Source organism: Callorhinus ursinus, unplaced genomic scaffold, assembly GCF_003265705.2.
Source record: "Callorhinus ursinus isolate GAN/ISIS: 27379988/994484 unplaced genomic scaffold, GSC_fseal_2.0 scaffold7, whole genome shotgun sequence".
NCBI classification, from domain to species: domain Eukaryota; kingdom Metazoa; phylum Chordata; class Mammalia; order Carnivora; family Otariidae; genus Callorhinus; species Callorhinus ursinus.
In genome coordinates, this window is record NW_027397069.1 from 65749044 (window position 1) to 65767907 (window position 18864).

Below are 18864 nucleotides of genomic sequence, written 5' to 3' on the forward strand. Positions count from 1 at the left end.
GACGAACCATGAGAGACTATGGACTCTGAGAAACAAGCTGAGGGTTCTAGAGGGGAGGGGGTGGGGGGATGGGTTAGCCTGGTGATGGGTATTAAAGAGGGCACTTTCTGCATGGAGCACTGGGTGTTATGCACAAACAATGAATCATGGAAGACTACATCAAAAACTAATGATGTAATGTATGGTTACTAACATAACATAATACAATAAAGTTAAAAAAAAAAAAAGAAGACACTTTCTTATAGTATGAGAGCTGAAACAAAAAGGCAGAGTGTCCCCTGTTCAGTCTCAGCTGGTAACGTACATGTTGGGTGACTACAAGTTTTCGCAGCTCAGGGTGTGCCTGTTTCTGCAAATGAAAACACAGAGTACAGATCTGGGGGTGACAAGTTAATTTTAACAAATGGGTAAATTTGCAAATGTGAAATCCACAAATAATGAGAATCAACTATATTTTACCATCTTCTCCTCTGCCCTCACTCCAACTCATGACCTTGTTTTTTACTTCTCCAAGAAATTTGAAGCAGCCAGAACGTCTGCTCCCACCACCACGCTGTCAACCTTCTAGCATCTTCTCCCACATACTATACCTTCCTGCTTTCTACCAAACATAAGTCCTCCTTGTTCCTATTTAAAATCACCCCCCACCCCATCTGGGCACTAACATCCCATACCCTCTCACCTCCTCAAGGGCTATGCTCTGGCTATTCTGCCTTTACTACCAAGCATCAGTTTTTCTCTCTCCTAGGTCATTTCTATCAGTAAAAAAATTTTGTTCTCTCTTCTTTCTTGATAACTGTTCTGGAAGTTATTTTGTAGTACTATGAAAAGCTTTTTAAAATAGTCATACAGTTTGGAAAAGATTCCTGTCTGTCCTTAATACTAATGAAATAATCAGAAATAAGTTTCTATGAGGTTATTAATTGCAGCAGTATTCATAAAAGCAAATAATTAAATTTGGGACAACATGGGTGGATCTAGAGGTTATTATGCTAAGTGAAATAAGTCAGACAGACAAAAACAAATACCATATGATTTCGCTTGTATGTAAAACCTAAAAAAAAAAAAATGAACAAACAAAAAAAGCAGATGGACCCATAAATATGGAGAAGAAACTGGTGGTTGCCTGAGGGGAGGAGTGGGAGGGTAGAAAAAAGTGAGTGAAGGGAGTGGGAGGCACAGGCTTACAGTTACGGAACGAATAAGTCACGGGAACAAAAGGTGCAGTGTGAGGATTGTAGTCAATAGTATTATAGTAGTGTTGTATGGTGACAGATGGTAGCTACACTTGTGGTGAGCATAGCTTAACGTATAAACTTATGGAACCACTATGTTGCACCCGAAACTAATATAACATTGCGTGTCAGCTATACTTAGAAAGAAAAAAACAAAGAACTAAAAACAATCTAAATAAATAGTAGAGGGCTGGTTAAGTACATACAGTAAAATACTACACAGATATTAAAAGCTACAGATTGATATTAAGTAATGTATTCATTTCTCAAATTAAGTTAAAAACACAAATTACTGAACAAATAATAAAATATTGTCCTACTTTTATGAAAAGAAAAAATAATGTTGGTTTGTACTCTGAAAAATAATCAGAAGGATATGTGCCAACATTTTACCCCTGGTTTGCCTGACATCCAAACCCAGGGTCTTAGCCACTCCACTAAATTGTCAGGTGTGCCTGTTCTCAACTAGACTGGGATGGAAGCCCATGGAAGTTACTCTAAATCTTGGCCCAGAAATCACACTAAAACTATACATATTTTGCTAACTTATTCCTAGAATGTAAAACAAACAAACAAACAAACAAAAAACCCAACTAGTTGGGAGTTGCAGTGTCTTCTTTGTCTTATATAGATACACCCTGCTTAATTGTAAAACTGGGAATATAACTAAGGGGCTTCTTAACTCTAACAAAATGTCTGCCAAAGTGGTGAGCTGGGATCACCCTCCCTTAGTCGAAGGCAGAGACCACAAAATCTAACACCCCTGGTAGAATAAGAACGAATAGCTCTTACAATAGCAAAACCAAACAACAAAGGTCTCAAAACTGTGTTTAAAGAAAAAAAGAAAAAGAAAACGAAAAAAAACTCTGATGTCACAGAGCGAGCAGAGCTTTTCTAGGGTAGGTAGGAGGTATGTTTGTAGTGGGCTGACTAGTTCAAAGCCAGACTTCCATCTTGACAGCTGTTCTGATTCTCACAAATTGTCACCATGGCTACTCCTCAGCTAATTCTCACCAGATGTTTTGAGAGACTGAGAGCATTTCCCAAAACCTAGCCCAGTTCCCCCCCAAAATTAAGACCTATAATCAGATTCTAAAACTCACCTTCATACACTATTAAACAATAGTGCATTACCTAAGGACAAAATAAGAATAAGCAATAGAATTTATACTATTTCAGTTTCAAAGGACTTAAGTAAAAAAATTTTTTTTTGTTTTCACAACAATCCTATGGAACAGGAAGAGATAGTACAGTTACTCTGTCTAATAGGTAAAGAAAGCCGGGCTCAGTGGGATTAAGTGCTTTGCTCAGTCACATGTCTGTTAAGATGCAGGGTCAAGAGCCCAGCTCTGCTGCTCATGGTTCACTGCTCTTGGCTTCATGCCTTGCTGCTCATTGTCTTCTCAGGCCTTGCTGTATATGTACCCCAAAGCAATCACACACCTTCATCCCCTCCTCCTTTCTGTGCACCTCAAACCCTCACCACCGTGCTTTTACAATGTTCTGCCAACCTTTTCCACTATTTGCCCTACAAGCTCCCACATCAGTCAAGTTCAAGGACTAGATTCTGCCTTTATAGAAAACACATATTTAGGTTACATAGGTGTTTGCTTAATAATTATTCTTTTAATGATAATTTTATGTATCCTTCTGCTTTATATCTCAAAAAAAGTAAAAATAACCAGTTCTATGATGAAGAAAATGGTTAACTTTTAAGTTTTTTAAAAATATTCTTGCCCATATCTATCTGTTAGCAGGTCATGGCAGAACTTTGACCTTCTCATGACCCCAATTTTTGCCAAGGTTCCTGATGCCTGTTCAGTCAACTTCCCTCTTTGCTCCCACCCAGTCCTACGTCAGTACTCCACCCCCTGCAGAAATCAGCCTCATTAGCACAAGAGTGCTGCCCAATGGGCTCCTAAACTCTAGGGGCCTAGTCTTCAGGTCTACCCAATCCATCTATGGGCATAGAGAAATACCTAGAACTCTTTAAGTTAGGGTTTTATATGAAAATAGCAAAACAATGTACTGAATATGACTGGAACACATACTCCAAAATGAAAACTATAGTTTTTTATATGCATGTAAAAGGCCATTTTTATCCAGGCCAAACCTGAGGAACCTTAGAACTCATGACCTCTGACCTAGAGGTCAGCTGTGATGCTCCAGGCAGACCGCTTCATAACTGTCATAGAACATTGGGAAAGTTCTTAACTGTCACTGACAGCAATGTCCAGACAGATCTCTTCGTGCACCTGATGGAGCGGGAACCCTGTAGGGACATTTGAAACTAACGTGTATTTAGGTATTTCTGCTGGACTGAGTGTCCCCAGAGGAAACCAGACAGAAGGGAAGAAGTAGAGTCCTGAGGGAAAAATCCCTGCGAATAAAGATTAGCCAGTTGGATCTGACAGGGCATGGTGAAGCAGATGTGCCAGACGGGGGGACATCTTGTGTGTCCCTGAGCCAGCTTTCTGCCCACCTACTCACAACCTGTTCCCCTTCCCCAGGGGAGGAGTATGTCCCAGAAGGGCATGGTCCAAAAGGAACAAAATCGTGTCCCTTGGGCTCCAATACTGATGGAGTGGTGATCCAAAAGAGATGGGCAGCCGTGTGGGGAGTGGCCTGTGTGGGAGGAGACCAGAGCCTGGAGATGAGGCCAGAGAGATTGTAAAGCATGTGGGGGCTTTGTCTTTAGGATGTAAGTTGCTGTGCCTCCTTGGAAGTGCTTCAGGAAGAAAAGTGAATTTACCTTCCTAGAAGTAGGGATGTTCAGATTACCAATGAAGACACACTTGGAAATCCCGAGGAATGTTTTGGAAGAGGGGTCTTGAAGGGGGGAGAAGTAGAATTTTTGCTGGGAAGAGACGTGGGAATTCAGAGCAGGGAGAATGGCAGGAGCACTGTGTACTCAGTGGCAGGTGAAACTGGCTGCAAACTCAATGTGTATACAGTGGGGGATGTGAATCTGGCAGACTTCCCCACTAAAGAGATCAATGATAAGCCTTAACCAGGGTGGACTGGGGAGCCATCCTGGCCCAGTCTGGTTTCTCTTCCTCAGGTCCCAGGTGTGCCATTTTCCACAGAACATATCTTCATTGAATATCCCTCTCTGGCTTTGGTGCCCTCTAACCTGAGACCCAGGACTTCTTGCTTAGGAAGTTGCTCACGTAACAGCCTCTAACCTGAGACCCAGGACTTCTTGCTTAGGAGGTTGCTCACGTAACAGCCTCTAACCTGAGACCTAGGACTTCTTGCTTAGGAAGTTGCTCACGTAACAGCCTCCAATTACACTGTCCTTGCCATTTATTTTATGGCAGGCTCTGGTTCCCTGAACTATGCTCTGTGAGGTTTGCTGTGGCCCTCTGTAGCCCAAGTCTGCTGTGCCTGTTTCTGTGTTCTCTTTGGCAATTGCATTCTCTCTTTGGGACCCAGCTTCTTCCTACATGCTATGGTAATCAGGTGTTTTAAATCCAGCTCAGCAGCTGAATATTAGCTCAAACGTATCCCCGTTTGACCAAAAAACATGTGGATGGGTTACAGTTTTAACATAAAAGGTCAGTTCCGGCTTGAAATTAGAGGTGAAAAGTGTTCCCCACTAGTCCAAAACATGGACACAAATCTATTGCTTGGGCTGCAGGCAGCAAGCTTCTCTCTCTAGCCTCCCACCCCATCCTCTTGCCACAGTAGCTGATGACAAGTATATTTTGCCAATTTTGTGCCAATAATTAAGGTAAAACTCCATAGTTTGCTGCCCACCTCTGGTCATTTTGCTTCTTTGTTTCTTAACTCTGATACCTAACCTGTAGGTAACCAGGTTACATGCCTGATCCATACTCTTGCTGCCCCTCACTGTTGTCTCCTTCAGAGGGCCAGTAGGACCCAGGTAGCAAGAGTCTGGCTTCACAGGAAGAAGGGTTGGAAGGTATAGTCAAGGTGTTGAACTCTAGAAGTCAGTTGAACTTAAGGGAAAAGTAGACACCGTAAGTCTATATAGACATGCCTGGAGTTTGGAAATCCAGGTTTCTGGAGCTATTGAGCCCCTTGAGGTGGAAGTTGACACCTTTGGCAAAGGTCCAATGATAAAAGCACACAGCTTCCAGTTCTAGTTCTGCAAGGTTGGTTGGGTGAATTGGGGCAAGTCACTAACTTTGTAACCTTGGTTCTTTATCCAGATTTCAGGGAGATGGGGAAAAGCTGGGGAAGGCAATTACCAGGAACCTTGTGGATCTGCAGATCCAGAAGTGAAGGCAGGAGAGACTGAGACCGAGCTGCTGAGATGGCTCAGCCTGAGGGCATTAGCTCAGCTCTCTTTTGTAATACCTGGCCCGGCTATGTGGTCTGGGAACCCCTTGATGCAGATGTTTTCTGTGTCTCCTGACTTCTGGAGCTCATTAAGCTGCCTGCGTCTAAGACTCTCAGGACCCCTAAAAGAATCCTGAGATTCTTCTACCTTCTCCATGTGTTTCCTTTATCCTCATATCCCCTAGCATGTTGAACAGCACCGAGTGGAGACCTCCCCAGCTGTAAAAAAGACATTAAGGTCTGATTCAAGAGCAGCCTCATTTTGTTGTCTTTTTCTCTGTTTTGATTCTTTTTAATTTTAACTTTAAAAGGATTTTAAATTAAAAAATGTATATTTTATGAGGTGAATGGCACTATCCCACTTAAAACTTTATTTAAATGTTGCCCCATTGTCAACAAGTCAAATCAAACTCCTTGGAATGAAATTCACAATTCTTCACAGTCTGGCCCAAACTTTCCTTTCCAATGTAATCTCCTGTCACTTTCTCCCACCCAAATTGCTTTGGCTCCTTCAGAGAGCTTAGAATATACTAAATAAATACTTCCATGCGTCTGTAATTTTGCTTATGTCGCTAGTCCTTGTCTCTCCTCTCCCTCTAGAGCATGCCTCTACCATGTTCTCTTCAACATTACCTTGCTACCCTCTACCTCTTTCCTCCTTGAAATCCACTTGTCCTCCCTACTGCACACTCTCAAAGTCTACTTCATTTATTCTCATGATTGGATAGTCTTCTTATTTAACTTGTATATATGTCTCACCTTCTCAACTGTTAGAAGTTTTAGGGCAATAATAGGATGGTTCTTGCATTTCTTTTATACTCCCCATGTTGCCTGACATAGTACACACATGTTCGATAAATGTTGAACTAAAATATAGGGAAAGAAAGCATACCAACCAAACCCCTTTGAAGATGTGCCAACCTTAAGCTTTCCTTCTAAACCTGTAACTTTTGTCTCTTGGCTGAGCACTTTTCTATTCTTGCATGTCCTCACTGCCTTAGTGCTCAAGTCAGTTGATCAACATTGATGATGCTATTGCATGTCCAACTCATAGGCAGAAGCCAGGTTTCCAGGCATAAGCCAACGAGAGCAGAAATCTTCCCAACATTGCTTTTAAGATGTCTGAATCTGTCACATTGAGGTTAGACTAAAATGTCATGAAAGGAAAAAACAATGAGTGCCCTGAAGCTGTGCCTACAGAGGATGAGGTCAAGAGTTAGAAGCTATCTACTTAATCATATTTTAGAGAGACCTGTATTATTCAGTTTAAAATGGAGTTTTTGAGAAAATTGACAAAGTAGATAACTCAATAAAGCTTTTATTTTTTCTGAATGTCTTTTAAGTGACAAATTATGTCTTAGGAGTCTTGGTTTATCTACCTTCTCAAAAGAAATCCAACTGGGTTTTCTCTCCAGTAATTTCCCTCAGGAATAAGAGATGAGAAAGATTTATTATGGGTTATGGAAGAATTGAAAGCAGAATGATTTTTAAAGTATTAAGGAAGCTATTCATAGCACTTTAGATCTTCTTACCAACCATTTCCAGAACATATATTACAAATATTTACATAACATAGGTAGTGGTGTATACCAGGACACACACAGTGTATGCCCTTAAATTGGAAAAAAAAAATAGACTTGAAATGAATACTATAATTTCTTGACTGACGAAAACCTTCAAGCCCAAACCACAACATTCTACAAAATCATCAACACTATACTGTGGTGACCTTTACTCATATTCTCTCCTGGCATTCTTCAGTCTTTCAAGATAGGACAAAAAAACAAACTGCCCTAGGTAGGATAAGTTCATCGGGCTGGGAAATACAAACTTTTCTGAAACAAAAAGCCATGAATTCAACTATTCATCAAGATCTGGGGATTAATGAAGCTTCCTGGTTCTTGGGCTATTACTTGTTTTCCAGAAAAGCCAAAAAGACATCAGTTTTCGTTGTCCTTAACATGATTAAAACCATTTTGATTCAAAATCACTTTGAGAGGTAATCATGCACATGATACATCCTAAATCTCTTCTGTTCTGAACAGACACTGGACAGCATTGCAGATATAGTCCCTAAAGAGAGGGTTTTTAATCCTGAAGTCAAGTTCCACTGGATTAAAATTTAAATTACAAGAGGACTTCCAAATCTATGATTTCCATCTGATTTTTCATCTTATGAGCATATGATTTTCAAAAATGTGGACACTGAAGGATAACATGCATTTTATTTTTACCTGTAAAACCATCCTCACTGCCCTCTCTAATAACTCCATTCTTCTTGCCTTCTAATTGGTTCTCCACACACAGGCCAAAGTATCTCTACAATGCAAACATGATCATGTCACTTTCCTATTTAAAATCCCTCAAAAGTCCTCCATTGCTCTTAGGATGAAGTCCAAATTCCTTATCTTGGCTTACAGACCCTGCTGGGTCAGCCCTGGCTTATCCAACTCTCTTACCTTTCCATCTACCACCCCTGCTATCAGCACACGTCTCTGCTTCCCAACTCTATAGAAAATCCCTTAATTCTCTGTGCTCTGTTGTCTCCATGTCTTCAGCATTTTGTTCCCTCCTATGCCTGCTCCTGCCCTCCATACTCCTTTAATTTAGGCTTGACTTCACATGTACATGTTTGCACAAACACATGTAAGAATGAATGCCCTGGCGGTGTGAAGAGTAAGATTTGATTGTTAAATGTTACACACTATGAACCATGAGAGACTATGGACTCTGGGAAACAAACTGAGGGTTCTAGAGGGGAGGGGAGTGGGGGGATGGGTTAGCCTGGGGAAGGGTATTAAGGAGGGCACGTCCTGCATGGAGCACTGGGTGTTATACGCAAACAATGAATCATGGAACACTACATCAAAAACTAATGATGTAATGGATGGTGATTAACATAACATAATAAAATAAAATAAATTGTTACACACTACAAATTCTATGGTGATTTTACAGGCTAACATATAACTTACCATTTTAAATGCAGTCGTATGTTTTTGTCTTGATCATCTCTCCCACCCCACCAAGTCAGTTGAAATGTTTGACGCATTATGAAATAAGTTCTGTTTCAAATTAAAAGCAACTCTAATATGTGGAGGGTTCTGGCGACCTCTCTCGATGCTTGTAATTGTACTCTAACGAGATCAGATGTAATCACTCTGGTGGGCTGTGTCTGATTTGTCTTGCTCTTGACTATGTAAAAGAGTATACAGTAACATTAATAAGATATTTATTTATTTATTTATTAAAGATTTTATTTATTTATTTGAGAGAGAGAGAATGAGAGATAGAGAGCACGAGAGGGAAGAGGGTCAGAGGGAGGAGCGGGCTCCCTGCGGGACTCGATTCCGGGACTCCAGGATCATGACCCGAGCCGAAAGCAGTCGCTTAACCAACTGAGCCACCCAGGCGCCCATTAATAAGATATTTAATTCACCAAAGAGGTATTTAATTTTCTCATTTGCTAAATTAGAAGTATGATAGGTAATCTAGGAGAATGATGAAAAATAGTTCACCTGCCCAATTTCTACTAGATTTTACAGTTCTTAGAGATCCTTAGAAAAAGTATCATAGTACTTTCTGTAGTTCCATAGGAAAATAATGCATTTGGAAACATGACCTCTCTCTACGTCTAAGCTTTTACTTTCTAGTATTGAAATGAAATTCAGGATCGTATATGGGAAGCATTCACAATTTTTGCTGGTTGTTGGTTACTGCCAAAATATCTGGTTAATGATCTGAATTCTTTAGTTTTAAATTGTTTCAATGCCAAGAAACCATAGCTTTATATAACTTTAATCCAGGAAGCTTTTCCTAAGCATTCACTATAAAAGCCCTTATTTTACCCCCACTTACATGAATGATTAAGTGTGTCCAGTACATAGAGGCGCGAATGTTCAAACACTGACATTGACTCTAGGACCTCCGGAAGTGATGAGGCTCTCCGAGGGGTAGTCCTTCCCCAAGCCTCCTGATGCTTTGTGTAATGCTAGCGCCCTTTCCTGCTACTTGCCCTTCAGAGGCTGCATGCTTGTACCCAGATAGGTGACGTCATCTATCATACAGTGGTGTCACAGAATACCACTAGGATGGGTCTGAAAAATGAGGGCTTTGTGATATTAAGTTCTTAAAGAATTCCCTCAGTCAAGATTTGTATAACCAGATTCCTTATCCAGTCAGAGTTGACCCAGGATCCCCATTTCCAGCAGCCCAAGAGCTCCTATAATGAGTTCAGCAAGTCTTCATACAAGTGATTGCTGGAGCTGTGCATGGGGCTGGAGCTGGGGTGGCCTTGATCCACTGCCCCTGTCCCCACCCACCCCAAGAAAATCTTACATCCAAATGGCAGAGACTGAGCCTGTGCCGCCCACCCTGCCCTGATGTTCATAAAGGCACTTAACAGTGAATCAGAGAATGAAGTGGGAAGCTTTTCAAAATGGACAAGTTTGTCCTAATCAAACCAGTCTTTTTTAGTGCTTGAGAACAAAGTCAAAAACAGGATTAAACCAAAGTCCAGAACTAATATATTTAAGGGACAAGAGCGAGTGAGAGTGTTAAGATTTGGTAGAGAATAAAATCCTTCCTGTCCGTAACATTGAAAGCGTAGGCTGTCTGCCGAGAAACAAGTCACCAGTGCCTCTTTGGCAAATGTGGTGCTGGGGACCCACAGAAGAGTCTGGAGACATGAAAAGAAAAAGAATCAACAGAATTTGGCCTGTGATGAGGAAAGATGGGCAGAAGACCTGGAAATAAAAAATAATTGAGTATGACTTCTTAGGTGTGCTCATTTCCATCAGTGTGGGCAGCCGTCCATCTGTCCTGGAAAGAAGCTGCCTGTGAGAGCCAACTCACCTGTCTTCCTTGTGGGATGTGGGGATGGAAGTAGGGAGGCTGTCTGGTGGGTCCTTCAGGTGCAGGGAGAGCTGCACACTGCCGGAGGAGGTTTTACTCTCAGCGAGCCACACCAGTTCTGTTTGGGAACCATGTGACAGAGAGGCTGACCTCTGGGAGGAAGGAGAGGTCCAGGAAGGGATGGACCCTACAAGACGTTCCTGGGGCATCATTAACAGCCTTCCCTTGACCTCAGTGGTGCTTACATGACTATCGGTTTTACAAATATTTGTTAAACTGCACGGATTTATGCACTTTTCTGTAGTTTTATTTTACAACATTAAAAATGTTAAAATGCAAAAGAACAGGGCACAAGGATATAAAAACAGGCCCTCTTCCTGGCGCCTTAGTAACTGTAGGACTTTGGGCAGTAAAAACAAGAATAAAAACTATGAGATGCTGGTTGTGTCCTTGTACTAAACTTGCATGGTGCAGCAGTCCCATAGTTAAAATATTATTGTGCCCATTCTACAGATGAAACTACTACCTTAGCAAGGGGAAGGAGTCTGCTCAAAATTTTACACCCCTTGAGAGGCAGGGCCAGGTTTAGACACAAGGTCCTCTTATAGGTCTACCCAGAGCCTGCCGTCCTGCCAGGACACAGGAAGATATCCTCCATGGCCAGCTTGCTGCTGGTATGGCCACTCAAACATGCTGTCATGCTATTCTTGGAGAGTAGGGTCATTTCTTGAGATTGTAATCCAAAGATGTGGTCTTGACAGCGTACTTTAAAGAATGTGCCACCAAGATATGCCTAATGTGATTTTCAAAAATTGCTTATAAGGCTATGTTTTGACTCGACATGATGTTTCTGCTGGGTTGTATTAAGGAAAATGGCTGGAGGAGCTTAAATACTTAAGGGGTTTTTACTTGTGTTAAATGGCATACCAAAATACGGGTACATGATTGGCTTTCTCTGTAGTCCCTGGTTTGGCCTCTGGCTCCAAGTGATGCACCCGTCAACCGCTCAGGTCCCTGTACAATAGTCCCTCCGCTCCTCAGGAGCAGTAATTTGGATAGTCACTGAGTTCTGGTGACCCTGGAGAGCCACAACTGGCCACTCCCCACCTGGAAAAATGACTGAGCACGTTAAACCATTTCTCCAATCACTGGCTCCCACCACCCAGCCAAGGGCAGTCCCGCCAGGCATGGGGTTGAGGTCCAGGACTTTGGGGACATGGGTGACTGTCACTGACTCTGTGCTTGAGCCAAGTCCATGGGTCCTGTGGAAATTGTTACTCCACAGTGTCCTATCTGGTTCCCCAAGCCGCTATGCTCATAACCCTGGTACTCTAATGCCATCTCCATGCTTCCCAAAAGAGAGGGGTGCTTAGGTCTGGATATAAGTGGCAGAAGGCTGGGAGGTACAAAAGCCACTCAATAAAATGTGTACATTTTCCTAAAGTATTCAATTAAATATTATTAAAGCTGCAGGATTTTCCCTGTAGCCTGATTCTAAGAGACCCCTGGGTGTCTAGGCCTTGTTCAAGTTCACAGCTCTAAGATCAGAAAAGGTTCAGGCTGTGGTGGCCTGAAGAGGCTGAGGGTGATAAGTCAGGAGAATGTGCATGCCCGGGTGGGCTGTGCTGGCCCTTCGTGTTGTACCTGGTGCAGCATAAGAGCAGTGGCGTGCACCTTGCGCAGAGGAGGGCCTCCAGCAAGTGCTCCCAGTCTGCAAGGCCTGGCCTGAGGGCAACAGTGTTCAAGTGCTGTGTATCTGCTTCCATGAGCCTACTCTGGGGCCCTGGAAGCTCAGACCTCCACCTGTCACTGGGGGATGTAGCTGTTCTCTCTGTAGTCTACCCTATTTGCCCAGACTTCTTTATCCTTTAGAGAAGCAGATCTTGTTTGACAGACCTATGGCCCAGTCTATCAACAGGAACCTATTTTTGCCATTTGTCAATCCTGGGGAGGGGGGAATACAGAAGTACATGGATATGTTTACTTCTGTACAAGTACAAAATTGCCTGAATTTTCAGACAAAATGCAAGATTTCAGAAACAGAATCAATGTGTTGGGGCAGCTTTGGGCTGGCCTAGAGTAAGATTTGGGAGGGTATGGTTGCTCCCAGGGGAGGTGAGATAATATAAATTCATTCTCCTCTGCCCTTAGGAACATGTGGCTTGCAGAGCAGATTCCCCAAGTCCGGGCTGACAGCTACCTCTCCGGAATAAATGATCAGGGCAGGCTCTCTGTGGTCTGCATTGCCGCACATGAATAAAAGTTGTGAGCAGTGTTATAGAGTTCAGCCCAGGAACTGCAGGCTCCTCCTGCCTGGGGTTGTGTCCCAGGACCGCCGCCTCCTGTGCTATCTCTGGCAAATTATATCTCAGCTTCTCATTTTCCTCTGAAGAGGGTAATAACAGGACCTACCTCATAGAGTTGTTGTGAAGATTAAATGGGTTAATTTATGTGAGGCTCTTAGAAAGCGTCTGGCAGAGAGTAAGCGCTCAGTAAATGTTAGCTAGCGGCAGTGGCCGGAGACATAGGAGCAGTAGAAGGAGGAGAACTGTCGTTGAGGAAGAGCAACCATCCTCATCAGAGATCTCAGCCTGGTTCTCAGGGAAGCCGGTTACTTTTGCCCATAGTTCTCCTCTGTCATCTGTCTTCTGTTTGCTGTCAGTGGTTTGTAGCATTATCGCCCGTGTTTTTAAATCTATGAGCAATTGCAGGGACTTCTTGAGAGAAACACTCCCCTGTGCCGTATGATGCTATATTGCTACTTCTCCTTTCTCCTCCTCGTAGAAGCACATGATTTCCGTATTCATTTTTCCCTGGGGGACAGAGCTGATGCCAAGCTGCAAGGGGAAAACCTGGCCTCTGGATGCCACCTGATCTCATTTTTCCATTATGTTCCCTTTCATCCAGATCCACACCTCAGAGGCTTTTCAGTACTAAAAGAAGAGAAGGACAGAGAGAGCGAGGGAGGGAGAGAACAAACTCCCCTTTTTGATTGGTTCGTGAAACATGCTTAGATGCTGGACAGAGGCTACATTGTCATGGCTCAAAAGTGCAAGGAAGCATTGATGGCTAAGAGGAGGAAATATATTCCTCCCTAGATTTCACATATGCTTTTCGAGCACACTCCTCATTTAATATATTAGTGTCAGCCGTCAGCAGCAGGAAAGGACCAGGGTGCAGGACAACCCTGGCCCACTCAGACTTCTGGTTTGCAGCACAGGGACCTTCCCTCGCCTGGGGCAGTGAGGTTGTGTGTGACCTAAAGCACTCAGCAAAGAGAAGTGACCACAGATTGCTGAGGGGAAAGGAATGTCTTCCTGCCTTTTGAGTTTCAAAAGCCTAGACCTTTACGGGAATAATAAAAAAAAAAACAAAAAAAAACAAAAAAACAAAAAAAAAATCTTTGGCTTTAAAAAATTTGGGAGAAAGCCACATGGGTAAGAGCAAGACTCCCCATGCTCCTCCAAAACCAATGATAGAAGACTCCTCCCGCTGGGGTGGAAGAGAGAGGAAGGATATAAAGTTTGATGTTTAGAGGGTCTCTTGAAGAGATCCTGCTCTCCAGGTGAAGCTGTGAGAGGTCTGTGAGGATCATATGAGGAGAGAGCCTGTGCCATAGTTCCCAGGAAAATCCCTAGAGAAATGGCCAGACTCCAAAAAGTTCCATGAATAAGGGGGGGAGGTGTCTAGAAAGATGGGGCTTACATGGCCTCCAGAAACTTACAAGCAGCTCAGATCAGCTGAAAACCTGAAGCTGGTTCCTTTGTGCTAGAGACATGGTGTACCAATCAGAAGATGGGGACATCCCTGTAGCACCCTGCGTGGTCCAACAACTGTAGGCCCAACGCAACAGTGGACATCACAGTGGACACTGCCGACAGGTGACCCTTTTGTGAAGCCCTGGAATTTAGCCAAGATCCAGAGCCAAAAGCATGAGAATCCCTGTTTTCCCATTGCCCTATCAGCCTGACAGTTTCAAAGATACATTTCTGAGATGTCTGGCCATTTACATACACATGCATCCTAAAATAATACAAAATAGTGTGTAAATTATTGAGCCTGTGTTATCACTGCTGAAGACATCTCCTCAAATGAAATATTTGTAAACCTATAGAATAAAAGTACAATTTGTTGAGGGTTGATTATTCTGAGGGCTTATCCCATGTTTGGTGCAGCACTGTCCATACCATGGTAGGAGAATGGTAAGTAGCCACAACTACAGCCAAGTCAAGAGGAACCTCTTAGGTCCACTGCTTCCCCGTGGGGTGGGGAGAAAGTCAACTAATGTTCCCAGATCTTCAAGGAGATTTTGGAATTCTGAGAGGAAGAGTGACCAAGAAGGGGTCCGAGGTCTAGAAATTACAGAGGACAATGGCAATAGGAAGGCCATCAGCAGGTGGTGAGAAAGCCATAACCTGATGGATCCCAGGACCAGACATCTGATGCCCAGGTCACTGACATGTTCAACAGATACTGCAGGGACAGCCAACCATGCTCACTGGGGACAAGGCACCCCTTTCCTAGTGCCAGAAAGTATATTAGTCCCCTTCTCCCCAGGCACTTACTGTCACCTCCAAAAAGAAAGGCAGATGAAAGTGGAGAGAAAAGAAAACCTAGGTAGCAGAACATTTACCTCACCATGGCAAGCTCTGAACTTATCACTGGTTGAGAAAACAACTTTTTGGTGTATCTGAAAAAAATCCCTGGATTAGATTGAATATGCCAAAATGGGAAAGAATGAGTTATCTGTTCTCAAGAACAAAGTTGAATTCAGCATTTGAAAATAATGTCGCATTTGCTCACACTCAAATTCACAATGGTCTGATGTGGACTTACATCACACGTCCAGGAGAGTACAAGCAAAGTAATATTATAGGAGTGTTCTAGGAAAAAAAAAAAAAAGGGTGGAAAAGCAGCAGGCATAGTCATGGCAGTCCACATGCAAGGAGATGGTTATAGCAGGGAAACATTGCATTAAGCTAGAAAGCCACTTAAGTTTAATTTCACATTAGAAAATTCACAAAGGTAGTAATACAGATAGAGCAGGGAGTGTGATGTTAGAGATAGAAAGCCAGAAGTGAAGCTGACATTTACCAGTCCAAGAGATAGAAGTGACAAGGTTGAGAAGAAGGGATGGATTTCAGAGAGATTTAGGAGGTAAAAAGCAAGAGAACTTGCTGTTTGATGCTTGGTGAGGGAGAGGGCAAAGGAGGGTCAAGGATCCAGGGTAGCTTGGAGCCAACTCCTTTGGACAACTATGTGCATGAGCATGGCATTCACTAGTTTTACCAGGGAAGGCAAGGGCTAAGGGGATAGCAGTTTGGGTGGTTAGAGAAAATAAGGGAGATGCTGAACTTGAAGCACCTGTGGAACATTCAGCTGGCAAGTTCTGCTAGCCAGGAACTTTTCCCAGAGATCTAGAAAGGAGTCACCAACATACAGATGGTAGCTGAAGTCATGCCATGTGTGAGACTGCCCAGTGGCCAAGCATAGAGTGAGAAGAGAAAAAGGGCCCAGGGACAGAGAGTAGGAAGGATGGACATTGGGCAGACTGAGAAGAGCCCCATAGTGAGCTATGGCCATGAGCAGCCAGAAGTCTGGGACGTGAGCCAAGAGAGAGTAGGTTCAGGGAAATGAATGGAAAGTTTCAAGAGGGAGTGGGCAGTTGGGTCAGATTCCCAGAGGAGCCTGGTAAGCTGGCAACTTCAGAGTCAAAGGCTCTGAGTTACAACGTTTCTGCCTTTCCCCTTTCTTCTATGGTTGCATGATTCTAGATGAGCTCAGGGTTGGTTGCTATAAACTGTCTTACTGAACCGCCAACCAAGATGGGATTTTGTTTTTGTTTTTCTTCTACTACTCCCCTGATTTCGATAAGAACAAATAAATTAGCCTGACGGTGACTGTAGAATGGCAAGAACTATGTGGGGGGCAACTTCAGCCTCCTGGACAGACCCCAGCCCTGCTGTCTCTGTGAGACTTTCACTTTTTCAGTGTCTCCTTTGAACTCCAAATGCTGGAATCTCGGAGTCTCTTACCACTTTAAGAGAAATATGGCCAACATACAAACTGTCTAAGTAGCCTCAGAATTATCCCAGGGCTACAGTGTGCCCTTTGCTTATAGTGGCCCCCAAACAGGATAGATCCACACTTTGGATTGTTTTCAAATGTTCCCCATGGCTATTCCTCTCCTTAGGGGTTGGATAGCACTCAGTGCTAGCCTTACTCTGGTTTCTAGACCTGTATAAATCTCTGCCCCCTTTATATCCTACTACATGGGCCACTCAGAGTATGCCCAATCACAAACAAAAAGGATTAATGAAACTCTCTTCCATGCAATCCTCTGAAGATATGTGTTTGTAAAGGTCTCCAAGATTTTCATCCTCCCTCTGGTCTCCTCCAGCCCTACTCAGATGCAGAGACAGGAGACTCCCAAGCTGTGAGTTCAGCTCCGTGCCATTCCTGATCACTTCACTTCCCTAAGCATGGTATTTGATGTGTCTCCTGTGCCTTCTGGGATACCCATTGGTCCACTGAGTCTTTCTTTAATCCCAGCATGGTAACTCCTCTGAGTCCTATTTTCCTGAGTGTGCTACAGTTTGCCACACTAGGAGGGGAAGTTTTATCACCTAGTCCCAAAGGTGCATAGCCTGGCACTAGAAGTCAAGAAGGTTTTTCTTAAAGGATGTCTATGCTGAATAGTGAAGAATTGTCAAAGCAGGAGAGGAGGCAGGGAATGGCATTCCAAAACGAATAGATATCAGGTCAAGGAAGTCAGCGTGATCCATGAGAAGAGCAGATTCTAGGCCATGTAATGTATCCTGGGGTCGGATGAGAGATCAGGGGCAGATGGTGGAAGCCTGGGCCTGTTGGGGAAAAAAGCTTGGACTTTATCCAGTAGGCAGTGAAGAACTGAGGAAAAGATTTTAGTCAGTGGAATAACAGGATGAGGTTATATTTTAAAAGATCTTGGGAAGGCCCTGACTTGCTTTAATCAATGGGCATGGGCCGGGAAGAGCATATTATGGAGAGGACTATCATGGCATTTACACCAATTTTTTTTTTTTTTTTTTTTAAGAAATGTTCCTGCACATGTGGAAGAGATGAGATTGTGGGCACTTAGACTTGAAATTAAAGTAGCTAGTTTTCATTCTCCTAATTGTAAATGACACGTGTTCTGATTTAGTCACTTCCTCTTCATTATCCTTCATTTTGAAATCTTGACGTGCATCACTTGATAAGCCTTCTGCATATCCTCAATATGGAAATCTAACGGTCATTAATTTCTTACTTTGAAATTTTCCAGTTTTTGACTCTGACTCAGGCCTCAGATGGATTGGAATAAATTCATCTTACACTGCCGCAGGGGCAGTGCCCAGGAAAAGAAAATCAGAAACCTCAATTCAACTTGAAGTCCAGCTTTGTGCATTGATAGAAGGATGTGAGGATGTTTGTGGTGGTTCGAATGAACCTTTATGTGGTAATTGAACTGCCTACCTGAGCCGCCCATACCACATCCTTTTTCATGAGAAACGTCTCCCCACAGTATGGCAGAGCCCAATGCTGAACCTATGTTGCATGGGGTCATGTTACACAGGTGCCAGCATGCAAGGGGCCACTGTTAAAGAATAATCCTTGTTGGGGCAGCAGAGGGGGGCTGTCCCCTGAATGTTAAAACACACATTATGATTAGTCTCCCAAATAAACCTATTGCATGAGGTGGAAGAAAGGATCTCTTTAGCTGGAGGAGATAATACAGAAAGCTCCAAGCTCAAGTGGTTTTTGAAAAAGAAATGGCATGTCCATATTCTGATCTCCTATCAGAAGATATTAGAGACCATTTTTTTAAAAAAGGTGATGTTTTAAACTTCTATTGTTTTTAAGAACAAAACCTTAACCTTACTTGCAGACAATGTGGAATAAGAAACAAAATACTTAATTTGATAAAAATAATGAAATGCAACAAAGCATTTCAGCCTTTGGTGGTCGCTTTGACATACCAAAATCACTCATCTGACATTCTTCTCATGCTAAACCATGTGGAACCAATGGTAAATCTACCTCTCAAAAGTCCAAGAATGATACTGGGAAAACACTTGCAAAAAAAAAAAAAAAATATCTAAATCCAAAATAGGTGAAACAAGTGGGGAGAAATCAATGATTCTCTTTTTTAAAATGAAAATGAATACCATTTTCAGATATTAATGAAACAATTAGATGTGACAGCATAGTTCTTTGGATGAGAGCAAAGGTAAAAACAAATGACATGGAAAAAATTTACCCGCCTGAGCTTTGCAACAACTGAGAGAACTATTCTGCTGGCCCATCTGTGCGTTCCTCGGGACAATCACTAGAACATGTAGTGGCACCATCCAGAAGATTCCACGTACTATTAGCAAAGAGTTAATAAGAAGCATACCCAACAGGGAAGGAAGACTGTGTGGCACCGAGTCACCACCTGAGGAAATGCCCT